General features: G+C 42.6%; 1 protein-coding gene across 7 annotated transcripts in view; it reads right to left on the minus strand.

The window, feature by feature from the left end:
- Positions 1–16,435, minus strand: part of HSPB3 (heat shock protein family B (small) member 3) — a 105,160-nt gene that overhangs the window by 41,352 nt on the left and 47,373 nt on the right. For 5 of the 7 annotated variants that reach the window (XR_005358469.1, XR_005358472.1, XR_005358471.1 and 2 more), the window contains exon 9: positions 4,935–6,091. The gene's annotated coding sequence lies outside the window, so the exon portion shown is untranslated. Of the gene's footprint in view, positions 1–4,934; positions 6,092–16,435 lie in introns of those variants that run through there. The other 2 variants (XR_005358473.1, XM_038535114.1) reach the window with 2 other exon arrangements.

Consider the following 16,435-nt stretch of genomic DNA (forward strand, 5'->3'; position numbering starts at 1 on the left):
AAAATTGCTAAGAACCAATTCCCAAGCTACTTTGTACCCTTGTGCTCTGGGAAACATTTGAATTATCTGTGTAAAATTGTCCTTAGTCTAGAGCTAGTTTGAGTAGGTTTCTGTTAGCCTTTAAAAAGCAAATATCTACTGGCAAAAGAGCTTTGAGGAATTTATTCTGGGGCTCAAGACCCTGATGAGTCCATGACTTGAAGAGTTAACTCTAAGAGAGAGTACTTCAGACACAATACAAGCTATTAGAGACATATTTTGGGGCAGACAGATCTTCTTGGGGTCCTCAAATTCGTAAACAATTTCCTGAGCCATCTTCCTGGCCTTGGTGGGAATTCTAGAGGAACATGCTTGACTAAGCTGTCTGTCCATATCGTTTGCAAAGCAGAGTGTAACCGAGATCTTAGATTTCATAGATAGAAAAAATAATTAAAACTTAAGGTGGTATACATTAGCTTATTGGTCACAGGAGGAACTAGAGAGAGCTCTAAGAAATTGGGAGTGTGGTTGTGTCGATGTGTGGAACCCATGCTTAGCCCTTGAATTGTTATATCCAGTGGGGATTAATGAAAAATTGTATTAGAAATTTACCACCTGCAACAATTTGTCAGTAATAATCAAAGGGCAGAACAAACCCCAATGGTTTCTTTCCTCCTGTAAGTGTCAGACAGGGGTCCTCACAGTGCACTGACTATTCTGATGATGTCTTTTTCTAAGTCCCAAAGTAAAATGCACCATCTCATGGCAAATTCATGGGCTTCGTAAACTGAAGGATGCAAAGTCTCCTTGAGTGCAGTGTTATGTCAGCACACTAGCACCGAGTAAACACTCAACTGTTCATTTCTTCTACAAAACATTAACTTTAACCATGTCACCATGTAGCACTGCAACAATCTAGCCATCTCTTAAGCACCTCCTTGTGATAACATCTTGGTAGTTACAGCACATGCTTTTATGAAATGCATTACATTCATTCCTCACAACACTGTGCAATATTTCTCCCAACTCCTGAAAAATGTAGACTTTTATACTCTACTGCCTTCAAGACCATGCCCCTAAAACCTGCCTTTACACATTCATCACCTGAATCTCCTTCTCCTTCCTACCCTTTCTGCAAACACACATATCCCACTTGACCTTTACCCACTGAAACATTTCCCCCATTTCAAAACACTGTTCCTAATTCAGGTTACTGCATTAGATGTGTCACCCAGGTTCCCAGCAGGAAATGGGTCATCTGCACACTGAGTAATTTAAGGGGAGTTCAAAAAATGGACCATACAGAGGTGGGCAGAACTGGGAGAAGCATAGAGATAATGTGATGCCCCTCAGGCTAGCAAGAGGAGGAAGTTATTACAGGTGTTAGGCCTGGAGAGGCCAAGGAGAAGAGGTAGCTACTGGAACCGAGAGTGAGAACTTTAGATAATCCAGCTGGCAGGAGGGAGGCCCTTACTAGAGACACATAAGCAGACTACTGTGACCTGAGAGGGGAGGAGCTGGGAGCATAAATACTCTAACTTCACCCCTCTCCGCCCCCCCGCCCCCACAACGCATTGCCTCCCATTGACCAAGCCTGTCAGGAAGCCAGAGGCAAGGGGCCAATTGATACAATCCATATGGTCAGTCTTCCTGAATACAGAGGTGAGAGTGGCTCTGGAGGGTGATGAAAGAGATCCAGCAAGTATTCATGGTGATAAGGTTTTGCCCACTACCACAATGCTTTAGCAGTAATAAGTTAACAACACACTCAGGTTGGGACACATGTGTTCCCAGGAAGCCGATCCTTATGTGGGCATTAGCATGCAGAAGATCTATTCAGGGTCAACATCTGTGGTTCAAGACCTTTGGGCACCAGAGAAACTCCCGAAATCTATCTTGCTATTCCTTTGTCACAGTGGCCCAAGGTCTCAGCCAGAGAAGATTCAGCTTTGATTCCCAATAATAGAGTGTATTTACTTTGGCCCCTTCTGGGCTACCATGTCTAATAAGCCACTTAGGCTTCTATGTCTTATCAGTTTAGGAATGTCCACATTGTCCATTCTTTCTAGAACAAATGGATTAGAGTGTGCAGAGCATGTGTGATATCAACCCCCAGAAGGCAAAAATTAATCCTTGGGGGGTGGGGGAAGGTGAAAAAAAAATCTTAGATATAACTATGGTCTGTGGCCCTTCAAAGGGCTGTAGCACACAAAGAGATGTACAGTGTATCTCAGATAGTAAAACTCCATGAAGTGGGGAATGGGAGGAACAGATTTAGGGGAGGATATATCAGAAGAGGCACACATCACCACTGGAAAGATACAGTATATCACTGCAGAGCCCTCCAGAGTGATCCAGCAGGCACAAGCAACATTTCTAACCCTAGCCTCCAGCATCATCTGCAGGACTTCCTAGAGCCTAAGTAATAGAGCTTTCTTGTTTTACCCCCTTGAATAGGAACATATATGGCCAAGCCAGAACCCACAACTCTGTAGCCAATGTGAAGGGGCTAACACTGGCCAAACTTTTCACATGATCCCATTAATTCATGACACGAGACATACCCGTCTCATCTGATATGACCCTAATGTGAAATAAGCCATTACCCCAAAGAGTTCATCTTTAATGGAGTAACAGTATTAAGAGATCTCAGTCTGGGAGCTAAGGGCGCTCATCATTTCTAAGCCATTTCTGTGGCTCATTCTGGAATACACATTAACTAATTTTAGAACATTTTCATCATCCTCAAAAGAAAACTGTATACCCATTAACAGTCACTCCCTATTTCTCCACTATGACTCTAGATAAGTTTTTATTTCAGTTTTGCTTTGTTTAGATTTGTTGAATGTTGCATGCATGAACATAGCCTAGTTTTACGATGAGTTTCTTTCTGGGAAAGATTTAGAGTGCCATAAAAGAGATCACAAGCACTCTCATTCCTACCCAGGGTCATTTTCACTCTCTACTTTACCTGAGACTCTGCAGAAGAAAGTCCTCTTTTGGAATAAAAGACAAGCAGGAGGTAAATCTCTTAGGGGCATTTCCCTGGCCCACCACCTCTGGCTTCCCAACCACACCAGGGGCCCTCAGGAACCATTTTATACATGAAACCATGCCCCTAGCTGCAGTTGATGGAACAAATTGGACATCCAACCTGCTAGGCCAGAGCTCTTCCTTGATAATTTGGAGAATTTGAGGAGAGTAATTGTTGCAGAGAAGAGGTAATAAAGAAGGGAAGGGGATTTTGTCAGTTTTCCAGCACTCAGAGTCCATTTGTGGTGGACAGAATTCTAAAATGATCCCTAAGACTGCTGCTCCTGGTATCTACCTATCTAATACCTCTTCCTAGAGAAGGACCTATGAATATGAGATATCTCTCCCACAATTTATGATGCTATATCGCAAAGGGCATTGTACAGATGTATTTAGGGTCCTAAATTAGTTTATTTTGAGTTAAAAGGGACATTACCTCTGGTGAGCCTGGCTTAATCAAGTAAAAAGTCCTTGAAAACAGCAGAGAGATTCCCCTGCCTGCTCAAGGAAGAAAACAAACATCATGCTGTGAACTTCCCATAGAGAGCAGTGGCCTCTAGGGGCTGAGACCTCAGCCCTACAACTTTAAAGAGCTGAATTCTGCCAATAAACAACCACGTGAAATTGGAGGAGGGCCCTGAGCTTTAAGTGAGAGCCCCAGCTGACCTGTTGATTGTAGCCGATGAGCCCCCAGCTCGTGTAAAACCAGATTCCTGATCCACAGAAACTTTGAGAATATAAACTTGTATTGTTCAAACCATTAATTTTGTGGCAGTTTGTTATACAACAATAGATAACTAATACACCATGAGTGTTTTATTGGGTCAAAAAAAAGAAACCCGCAACTTAGCACACTTTCATAAATCCTGTCTACTTGAGCTAGTTAATTATGGTTTATTTTCTTTCAACCGGAGAGTCTTAATATACCTCTAGTTCCTTACTTAGGGTTCTACAGAGAAACAGAACCAATAGCAGATTATCTATTTATGTAACATATATAATGTTTGTGTAATATATAAATACATATGCACACACATTTGTATAAATACATATATATGTGTATGTGCAAAAGGAAATTTATTATGAGAAATTGATTATGACATGATTATGAAGTCCCCTCATCTACTTTCTGTAAACTGGAGACCCAAGAAAGCAAGTGATATAATTCAGTCCAAGTCAAAAGGCCTAAGAACCAGGGAAGCTGATGATGTAAATCCCTTTCAGAGGGCAGAAGAGATAAGATGTCCCAGCTCACAATGAGGCAGGAAAAAGGGGAGTGAATTCCTTCTTCCTCTGCCTTTGGTTTTGTTCAGGTCTTCAACAGATTGGATGATGTTCACCCACAATGAGGAGGGTGAGCTACCTTACGGAGTCCACCAATTCAAATGCTAATCTCATTCAGAAACACTCTCACAGACACATCCAGAAATAATGTTTAGTCTGGGCCAGCCAAGTTGACACATAAAATTAACATTCACAAATTCACCCTCTGTCAACTTTGCCTTCATATGTATCTCCTTAAACCATACTTATGAAGTATGATTTAATGAAGACAATAATAAAGTCATAATTCCATTAATTCCATAATTCCATAATTAACATGATACAACTAGCCTGTGTACAACCAAAAATGCACTAACCCCTTTCCCAGAAGAGGAGGTAAAATCCTTGAGTGATGTTTATTCTTCTCCTTGATCTCTCAGAACTTAATTACTGTGATGTAAAATTAGCTATACCTAAATACCAAGTATTTGATATATAAAATCAATACATCTTTTGTTACACAAAAAGGGGATAAAAAAGAAAACAAAGACATACATGTACATACATACCTATACACACACATGAACGTAATTATAGCAAAATAAGGAGGAAATACAACAATTATAGGCCTCGTTCCTATAGCTGGTATTTATAACTACCTTCTTCCACTATCCATTCTATATTGCCTTTGCCTTCAGCAAGTATTTCAGCTGGTTCTTGACCTGGGAGGGTGACCCAGACCTTCATAACTAAAGGTTCTGGACCATCAGTAGTTCTACCTGGATGGGGTTGTAGTTTTCCATTGATCTTAATCACAGGTCATGGTAATACTCAGAGATGCCATAGGGCGTCTTCTGTATTCCAGACATACTCTTCTACCTCCATTATGGAGTGGTAGTCCAGTTCCCCCTTGGTAATCAGGATCAGTCATCCCACTCACATACGTCCTTCTTTGCTTGTTGATTTAGAGATGTGAGGAGCCCAAAGTTGCCAGGTGGCAGTCTTAACTTCCAGTTTAATGGGATCATTGCTTTGTCCTGGTGAAAGCCACTGGATTCTTCCTTCTGGAACTAAGACCTCTAGGTCAGCAGATAATAAAGTTGTGAGAAAAGAAGCAAAATTCTGCTAGAGGTTGAATAGTGGGAATAGTGAATTGTGCCACTCCTATTTCTACCCCTCGATCCTTGGACTTGTGAATCTTGGCTATTGGTGAAACAACATCATATATGGGATACTGATTCAGAGCCTATGTGGCCTTCTAGAAAACCTTGCCCCAGAACCTCAAGGTATTGTTACCTAGCTGACACTATAACTAAGTCTTCCAAAGGCCATTCCACCATTCTGTTAAGCCATGTGCTTCAGGACAGTGGGAAACACAAGTAAGACCAGTGAATTCCCTGAGAAAGGACCCAATGTTGCACTTCTTTTGCTGTGAAGTGAGTTCTTTGATGGGAAATAATGCTGTGTGAAATACCATAATGGTGGATAAGGCTTTGTATGAATCCATGGATGGTAGTTTTGGCAAAAGCATTGCATGCAAGGGAAGGCAAATCTGTATTCAGAGTAGGTCTGTATTCCAGTGAGAACAAAATGCTGTCCTTTCCATGATGGAAGTGGTCTAACATAATCAACCTGCCACCACACAGCTATCTATGGGAAATGGTGCTGTATCAGGGTTTCAGGGTTGGTCTCTGCTGTTGACAGATCGAGCATTCAGTGGTAGCGATAGCCAGGTCAGGCTTGGTGAGTGGAAGTCCTTGTTGCTGAGCCCATGCATAACCTTCATGTCCACCACTATGGCCCCCTTGTCATAAGCCTGTTGGGTGGAGACAGAGGAGAGAAATTGATTGGTATCTACACAATGGGTCATCCCATCCACTTAATACTAAAATCCTTTTCTGCTAAGGTCGCCCTCTGTGAGCATTCACATGGGACACAATATTTTTGTATTTTTTGCCCATTCATATGTCTATCCTCATACCTCTACCCAAGAACTCTTTGTCACTAATTTTCCAATCATGTCCCTTTCAAGTCCCTGACCATCCAGCCGAACCATTAGCCATACTCCATGAATCAGTCTATAATTGCACATCTGGCTATTTCTTCTTCTAAGCAAGGAGAAAAACTAGACATATTGCCTGAAGTTCTGCTCACTGGGAGAATCTCTCTTCACCACTATCCTTCAGGGATATTCCAGGGAGAGGATGTAGTGCTTCCACTATTCACTTTTGGGTAGTGTTGCACATCATGCAGAACTATCTGTAGTTCATTATTTTCCTTTATCAGCTTTCAAAGGGAACTTCCCCCTGAGGCAGGCCAGGAGAGAGAAGGAAATACAGCAGGAGTGGGGACATGGGCATTTGGGCCACTTCCTCATGTGCCTGCTGGACATGCTCACACCCAATCATATACATTGCATTTCCATTTGCTGATGGAGTATTGCTGTGCAGGCCCAACTTTATGATGTCATGGGTCAGAAAGCACCCAGTTCAATATGGGCAGCTCAGGTCACATGGTAGCTTAGTGGACCACGGTTACATGCTCAGTCTCTACTGAGGCCCAGTAGCAGGCCAAGAGTTGCTTCTCCAAAGGAGAGTAGTTATCTGCAGATGATGGCCAGGCTTTGCTCCCAAAACCCTAGAAGTCTGCACTATAATTCACCTATAGAGGCCTGCCAAATGCTCCAAAGAGTATCTCTATCTAAAAATACTTCAAGTACCACCTGGTTAAGATTATGATAATCCACTCTCATTCTCCAAGATCCCTCCATCTTCTGCACAGGCCAAATAGAAGAGCTGAATAGGGATGTGGTAGGAAGCACTACTCCTGCATCTTTCAAATTCTCGATGGTGACGTTAATCTCTGCAATTCCTCCAGGAATGTGGTACTGCTTTCCCTTTATGTATTTCTACCAATACTTACATTTAATTTACCTCTGCTCTCCCTTGCATGCTGAATGATACAATTCTAAATAGAATGGGTAAAAAAGAATTATGGAAAATTTCTAAGAGGGAGACATGGGGCCAGGAGTAGAACTATTTATGATTGAAGCAATGAAAAATAAAGTCAAAGATCATTTTCCGTAAGGTTATTATCTTAAAGCAGCACATCTGAACAGAATTATGCTTTCTTCCAATGAGGTTACAAAAAGGAAAAATAGATTATTTTTCAAAAATATGCTTCATCATGCCTTTTGGCAGCAACTGGATAAATTAGTGAACATGTTCCTTTATTTGGTGACCTCCAACTTTCAAATTTTAACCAGCTTTACGAGGACAATATCTTGTGGAAAAGATTCCCAGCCCCTCATCTTCTTAACCACAGCAGTAGGCCCCAGAGGACATTGTGTAAAAGGTAAACCCACCCTCCTAGGCCCAAACCCTTTCTTGGTAATTTCAGGGACAAATATACACAGGCCCTCCCATGGGTAAACTCTCTATGTAGATGCTCACAATAAGGGGACGTTGATTTCTTGGTGACCATGGCAGCCATGGAAATATACTATTCACTTCTCAGTTCAAGAATGGCATGGAGTCAGGAAGTACAAGAGTAGAGTCAGCTGACAGCCTCTACTGGCTAACACCTGCAGAATCTGCCTCAACTTTTGAGCCCAGGCCAACCTGGTTCCAGGCAACCCCTAACTAATGACTTAACCACTACAGGGAACTGAAGCCTGGACATTTCTGCCAACATGGAGCACCTCTAACAGATAATCTTCATTCTGGAGCTCCTCACATGTCTGCATCATAATCTGAGGCTCTTCCGGTCTGATCCCGTTTCCTCCCAACTCTCCTGTAACAAGTGTCAGGTCTGCATCATAGTGTGAAAACTTCCCCTGCCCAATCTAGCTTCCTCTTCCTTTTCTCTTTCACTGGCATTACATCCCAACAAACTTCTTATGCCCCTAACTCCATCTCAAGGTCTCCATCACAGAGACCCCAGCTAACTCAGTGGCCATACTTGGCCATGGGATTGAAGAAAAGAAGAAACCAATCTGTATATAGATAAAAAGAGAGGAGATGAGTAAGGTGAATACTGTAGCTTCCCAGTACCTGTTTCCACTTCCTTCCAGGGGTCTGACTGCTTTTTCATCTGAGTTCCATGGGACACTATTAATAACTTTCTTATCTTTTCTTAAGTTATGTTTTTACTCTTTTGGCATAAGGATAAGTAATTGATATGGTTTTGACTGCCTCTTCAAAAAAGAGGGGAGAGTTAGGGTCACAAAACTACCACCCTAATTATACCCCTTACATAACTCTATCAGTATTCCATCCCCAGCCCACCCACCATCCACACCATTAAGTCTGAAAGGGATGGAAAATAACCAAGAAAATTCCTCTAAGACAAAGTGGAAGAAGAGACATGGAGAAAGAGATCATTAATACTAATTGTGATAATCATCTTATACTACGGAAGAAAGGGGCATCATCAGCTAAGTTAACCAACAAAGAAAAAAATATATATATATAAAGGTATAACTGTGAAGCAATTAAAAATAAGCTATTTTAAGAAATGGCTTTACTGGCTCTGTAGGCAGCAGAGGGGATAAGATACGGAATGTATTTCTATGTTCAGTGACTTCGAATATTCAAATATATTTGAGCAGCATACATTAATTCAATACCTACTATGTACCAGGTCTGGAAAAAGCATTGGTTACACAAAGATGAAAGACTGATCCCTTAAAATCTCAGAAACATGCAGGAGCAAATAATGAAGCCTGGAGATTAACATTCAGAATGAAATTTCCTTTACTTATGTTGTATTAATTTTTAGTAAAGAAAGGCAAGGACAAGAGAAGTTTTCCAAAGAGTTATTGAAGCATTGAGGCAATAATAAAATATACCATTTTTAAAAGAAGAATGGAAATTGTTTGAAAATTAGGCACATTTTGAAACAAGTAAGAATAACAAATTCAACTACCAAGTTGTAGAAAAGAAAAGAATGAAAAGATCCCACACCAATGTTGACAGGAAATTACCCTGAGCTGTGTCTCCTACGGGTACCAGTTTCAAATCTGCCTGCCTACATTCCTCCTGAGAAGTTTACATGGGCTGCACCACTGATGAGAAGTCCCCTAGAAACTAAGTCCTCCGTGGACAATTCCATATCAGTTTTCTCCACCGTTTCAGATGGAGCCCACAGTCTAGCCACCCTGGTGTACCCTCCTCGACTCTATTTGAATTCCATCTCAATTTCTTTTGATTGAAGTAATCTTGCAATAATCAAACCTATTTGACATTAACTCATTGATTCACTCATTTAACCATAGAACGCTCTTGGGGAAACTAATGATGATTCTTGAAATAGCAAAAGAAAAATCCTGTCAAGCACCATGGGCTCAGCAAGTATTTTGGCTGTTGGATAGAAACCTCAATTCTTTTTGATAATAGGAATATGTCTCTGGTTGGGAAGAACGTCAAAATTTTGTTTATATATTTTCTAAACGTCTAAAGATAAGTATGGCTTATATTTTTTCCTTTCTCAATTGCTTTTAAGTAAAGTGGTAGTAAAATAAAACAAGTTGGTTAACAACCACTTTCTATAACTAATCATCATAATTATAGCTACGGCCTAAAACCTGGAGCCCAAGAAGAAAGGCTCTGTAAAAATAAGCCAGACACACAGTAGAGCTGCCTAAACCTACACAAATAAGCCAATTTCACACAGGATATTCATATTCACTCATGATACCCACCGATTTTAGCTTAAGGATTAGAGGGAAGTTAATCACTAGGAGACTGTTTATTCAGCATGCTGGAAGTTGATTTCTTTTTTGCATCTGATCTATACTTGGAGAGTAACTAAAAGCAGCAAAGAACAGGAGTCAACAGAAAGGGAAACAGATTTTATGACTTTCATTTAGTGAAGTTGCTAAAGACATGTTAGTTTTCTGATTGTCACCCAAATGTCCCAGGCCTCCTATATTCAAGCCTCATCCCTATGCTGTCAAACTTAGCTTTATCCCTGCTTTGCTGGCTCTTTTCCCCCACCCACCCCTACAGGACTTCAGTCTTGAGCAAATGCAATACCCTTTGGGCTCTCCCAGATATAATCTTGGAGATATGGCATGGTGGTGGGCAGGTCTCCTCCTAGTTATCTTCCACTCTTCTAGTTGGTATTTGTTGCTTCTGGCTATTTCAGGGAGGCTGCCCCCACTGCAAAATCATTCCTGGGTTCCCAAAGCTGCCTATCACTCCACAGGCTAAAGGGAATATGTGGCTTCTGGTCCTTATTTCTCCCAAACACTGTAAAAAGCACAGCGCAGAAATAGAGAAAATATTTCTCCAGCTGAGTCACACTCAGCCCTCTAGATCTCGAGATGTCTCTGCTTTATACCCCAAATCTCAAAATCTCTGTATCAGAAGCTCCTTCAACTGCCACTTAATACCCCAAAACAGGAACCAGACCTAGTCACTGACAGTGGGCTGAGAAACAAAAAAAGTACTAATCCCCTCCATTACCCTTTATCCCACAGAGAAACATCTTCTCTTTTTTTCTTTTTCTTCTTCTTCTTTTTTTTTTTTTTAAGATTTTATTTATTTATTCACGAGAGACACAGAAAGAGAGGCAGAGACATAGGTAGAGGGAGAAGCAGGCTCCCTGAAGGGAGCCTGATGAGGGACTCAATCCCAGGACCCCGGAACCACGACCCAAACCCAAGGCAGATGCTCAACCACTAAACCACCCAAGGTGCCCCTTCTCTTTTTTCTTTTTCCATGCAAGTCACTCATAATTTGAGACTATGGTATCAGCAGTAGCCCAAACAAACATAGTGGGGAGATTGTACCCCTGCTCAAGTGGTTCAAAAAAGAGTTTTTCCCTCTTCTGGGCCTGTACCCAAAGGAAATATAGTCAGCATCTCATCTTCATTCCTATATTCATTGAAGCATTATTCACATTAACCAAGATGTGGAAACATATCTAAGTGTCAATGGATTAAAAAGTTGTGGTATATATTTGCATATTATTCAGCCTTAGAAAAGGAGATTATGCCATTTGCAACATGGATCAACCTGGAGGATGTATGCTTAGTTACATAAGCCAGATACAAAAAGACAAAAACTTCATGACCTCATATTTACATGTGAAATCTAAAAAAGTCAAATATGTAGAAGCAGAGAGAGGCTAGAGTTTGTAAACACCCCAACTTCCTTGTCTCCCTGTGACAGTTCTGAGGGGTGTTCTCCAAAGTTGCTCAGAAGCTTTATATTCCAGCTGCCCATGGCAGGAATCTCATTAATGCTAACTTTGTCCTTCTCTGTCTCACTTGCCCCCTTCCTCACCATATTTCCTAGAGCCACCTCTCAAATTAATAACCTCCATCCAAATCCTTGTTTTAGGGTCTGTGGGATTCCAAAGACAGAAACCACAATATAAAAATCTGGGATTTCAGGAATTTTGTATGCAGTCCCACAGACCTCCTGTGGTGTTGGCTTCTGGAAGGTATTTATAGAATCAGCATTAGATTTTACGGACACCTGGAAAAATCCCTGTGTCTGCCTTAGAGCCTTCATAGACCATGAGGAAAGAGGCGGACTAGCCAGCTACAAATGGCCTACCATTGATAGCAGTGGAACAAGATAGTGAGGCTTAGAAAGCACCTCCAAGAGAGGGAGGAGGGTGAATGCACTTTTATTAGGCACCTTAGAACCCCAGAGGGGGCTGGCCGGGGCTGGAGTCTTGGCCTTCTGCTAGTCCATATGGACGGCTCCAACTGAGCTAATGTGTTAGAGTCATGGACAATTGCTTCACATCACTGAAAGATACAGAAGTGTGCATTAAAAGGAGAAGGGAGCAAGCTTTTGCAGGCAGCACAGGTGGGAGCAATAGAAAGGGGTCTGACCACCCCACGAGGGAGCAAAGTTGGAGGTGCTCCTCACAGACACTGTGGAATCTCACTCTGCCTGAGAAAGCAGACCCCAGATTCTCACTGTGCAGAGGAACAGAGAGAGAAAGGCCCCTCTGGAAGCAGAGGCCACTGGAAAGAGGACCTAGAGGTCAGTATTTTGACCAGAACTCTAAAGATCGGCCTGAGAACATCAGCTCTAGCTGCTAGGTGAACCGCTTTCAGGTTTTGAAGGCATGAGGGCTGAGATGGGGCACATCTGGAAAAGAGCCCAGAGCTCCAGGGGACAGTGTGCCAACTACACTTGCAAGGGAAATGGAAGCCACAGTAGAGGCCCTTCTCTGGGCCTGGGGGCCTGAAAGTCTATAAGGAGCATCATCCAGTTCAGAAAGGGTAAGCTCCAAGATCTAGTGCAATCATCCTGGCCATAGTTATATTTTAACTGTCACTCATGGACAAGAAGACTATTAATGATCTTGCCCCCCCCCCAACCCAGATCTTCTGGAGTGACAAATACCAAGTGGAGCCACCTGCTAAATGTTAAATATGTTTCTCTTGTTTTTTTCTTTCTCATGAGCTGTGAGGGCCTTGAGTTTGCCAAATATCTTGGGCCAACCCCTCCATGCTGCTCCTGGCCAGGAGGCGGAACAATAGGGATTACATCAACAGGCTTCCAGGCTCTCTGGCTCCCCTTTGGGCTCAGCCAGTGGGAGTCCCTGGCAGGGTACCAGAGAGAGAGCAGGAAGGAAGGCTGGGGTGCTTATTTCTCTGCCTTCCTTTCTGCAAGTTCCCCCAGGCTGTCTGTGTACCTCACTGGGGATTACTACTTCTCTCAAGGGCACCTCCTCTACAGGGCTTCCCTCCTTCCAAGTTCAATTTACTTCCTCCCTTCCTTTCTTGTCACTTCTTACCTTATCAGGCAACATGTCTATTGCCACTAGCTCTGGGTTTCATTGCTAGCACTGTGTTTCCTCCATATCCCACCCATTCCTTTATATTTGGTCCTTTTGTAAATAAACCCTGTTTGAATCATCTCAGTTTAAATATACCACCTGGCTCTACATGGCTTGATGGTGAGGAAGGGATGAACAGTGGCAGGAGCAGGGTAGAGAGAAGTGTCACCTTGTCAACACTGAGGCTCTTCATAGCCCTTAGAAACAGCAGACAGACAATTCCATGTCAGGCCCAAAGCAAGAACCTAAAACAAGGCCCAAAGCAGAAGCTCTCCCATGTCTACACAGCTACTTTTGGGAGAGCCAAGAGTAACACCAAACCTGAGGATAGACAAAATGGGTCTGGAGATGAAAATGAAGAATGAATTTAGCCATGTGACCAGCAGTCAGTTCCAAATATGCTGTTCACTTGAGAGAGCAAACTCATCCCTGTCTTGCCACACTTACCTCTTACACACACACACACACACACACACACACACCCAGGGTCTTCCCCAAGGTCAGGGGCACCCATCAAGGGCTCAGTGCAGGAATGGAAGAGGCAATAGGTGGAGATCAGCTTCTCACTGGGGAAGCTTTGAACTCTCCTCAGAAGCCAAACTCATGTTGTTGTTCTTAGAGTCTTTGAGAGCCTACCAGCTGCTGACCACATCTCGCCCAGGAGAAGCACCATACTTCTGGTTATAGACTATTCATCTATTTGTCCTCTGACAAGAGACCCATGCAGAGGGCAGAAAATATCATAGGGAAAATGAGGACTGACTGGTGAGACCACATAGCAGGGGAGGGAAGACTTCACTAAGACTGGCTAAGAGGCTGTGGATGATCTCCCCAGGTGGATATTTTGCATGAGAGGCAGAGGGAGAGAGGAACCATAGGGGGGGAGGTAGTACAATGGTGGCTCAGTCTGACAGCGGGTACCCAGCTCAGGTTCATAGACCAGCTCTGAACTCCACGAAAGAGCAGCAGTTGGCTCACTTCTGGTCCAAAAAGGATTGATTGGCATGGTTTTCCATTTGGCATCTGGAAGCCCTTGCAGTCCAAGACTCAGCACACCAGGGCAGGCAGCAGGCTCCAAGAGGTGACACATGACAAACAGGAAAAACATGACCTACCCACAGGGGCTCAGAAGGCAGGGGCTGATTTGAGCACAAATGAGACACTTCTGGGATTCCTTAGAAAAATATGGTAGAGAAGACCTTCTGTAGGGGGATTAACGTGTTCTTCCCGCAGTAAGAGCAATGAGCCAACAAATACTGGGTTTTGATGCTAACAAAACCTGTTCCCATGGGCTGATGCTACATAGAAGTGCCATATGAGAAAGGTGTTCTCCCCTCCAATACGTTGGCATGGAGAGAAAAGAACCAGAGAGAAAGGCATGATGGAAAAGAAATACACAGGGATCCCTGGGTGGCGCAGCAGTTTGGCACCTGCCTTTGGCCCAGGGCGCGATCCTGGAGACCCGGGATCGAATCCCACATCGGGCTCCTGGTGCATGGAGCCTGCTTCTCCCTCTGCCTGTGTCTCTGGCTCTCTTTCTTTCTCTGTGTGACTATCATAAATTAAAGAAAATAAAGAAAAGAAAATATCATAAATTAAAGAAAATAAAGAAAAGAAGAAATACACAGTAATAACTCCAGTCTTTCCTAATGGTGTCTGATGTGAGTGGAGGCCTAGGGGAAAGCCCCTTTCATGGGCTGCTCAGAAGCCATCAGACTTCCTCAGATTCTCATTATTAGAAACTCCTCAAGAGCTTCAGAGATCCTGGCTCCAACTTCCAGACACCAGGCCTCCACCAACACTGAAGAGTAGAAAGTAAGTAACTCAGTTACTTGCTATCTGGTAATTGCTGTAAACAAAAGTTCATTCTTCTAAAACTTCACTGACAGCTTCTATCAATACACAGAAAGTATAACTGACCTCCAAATCAGAAGTTTACCTGCAACTTTTTATTGTCTTGTGTTGTGGTTTCCTATTGCGGTGACACTTCTGTACACGAGCCCTGTGAGAGAATGAGGTCTTCTGAGTGGCTAAAAATAACACTATAGCAACTTTGCACATGTTAGCCATACCTGAAACTCTTTCTATGCATCTCTCTTCTTTCATCTGCCCAACAACCCTATGACCTAAGTACTATGACCAAGCCCATTTTCCAGATTTGAAAATTGAGGCACAGGGACCATAAATAGCTGGCTTTAGGTAGGGAGCTGGGATATGAGGAGAAGAGTCTTAGAGCCCAAGCTCTTAACCATTGGCTGTTTGCTTCCCACACCCTACCCACCTCCTACAAGACCCAAAAGAGCTTTGACAGTGGGGAAAGGGGACGGGAGATGCCTGGCAACTGGCGCATGCATTTCATGAAAACTTTCAGAAATAAAATAAGGAAGAATGTATGCTTAAAAGGCATACACAAAACCATTTTAATCTAGTAAGTGCTGGTTTGAAATCTTCTAGAAGAACCCTCATTGTGACCTCTACATTTGCAATTCCAGAATAGCACAGGTGACCCAGGGAAAGAAAAGCCCGCTAGAGCAGATGCCATCTGGAATGTGTCACCTCCGTTCTAAAAGTCATTTCATTAGTTTTTGTCTCGAACACAATGTATTTATACCATTTAGGCCAGCACACAATATGAACTACTAAATAAGTGATTGAAATCAACGGTGATCAATGAAGTATGGGGAAGGAAGAGAACACAAAAAAAGCACGAGAAAATACTGCCATCTGTTCTATGACCAGAAATGTGCTGTGAGGTGTAGTGAGCAAAATCAAAGCTGTTGAAGCCAGGTTTTCTCCAATTCTCCTTTTTTTTTTTTTAATTTGAAAGAAAATAGCAAAATGAGTAAGAAAGTAATAACTAGATATTTTGTGTAAATAAAAGTCTAAATGTACCTCAAATCGTTATTATTAGGAGTCAAACACAACTTCAGGGCAACAATAGCGTTTTCCCAGAATTAGGTGCAAAATTGGAAATGTCCTTTTCTCTCCATTGTGGCAGAAGAGAAAAAGGAGGGTGGCTTTCTGTCAAGAGTCTTGCATCCTATTTCTGAAAACCTAACCCTAGGGCATCTGGGTGGCTCAGTGGTTGAGGACTGCCTTCGGTTCAGAGCATGATCCCAGGGTCCTGGGATTAAGCCCCATATCAGGCTCTCTGCATGGAGCCTGCTTCTTCCTCTGCCTGTGTCTCTGCCTCTCTCTGTCTCTCTCTCTCTCTCTGTGTCTCTCATGAACAAATAAATAAAATCTTAAAAAAAAAAAAAAAAAAACTAAAACACCTAATCCTACCCTGTTTTCATTCTTCATTCTCCAAGACTCCATCTCCTTCACCGTCCTCTCTCTTTCCTTCTACTTTCTG

This window comes from Canis lupus, chromosome 4, assembly GCF_011100685.1.
Source record: "Canis lupus familiaris isolate Mischka breed German Shepherd chromosome 4, alternate assembly UU_Cfam_GSD_1.0, whole genome shotgun sequence".
NCBI classification, from domain to species: Eukaryota; Metazoa; Chordata; class Mammalia; order Carnivora; family Canidae; genus Canis; species Canis lupus.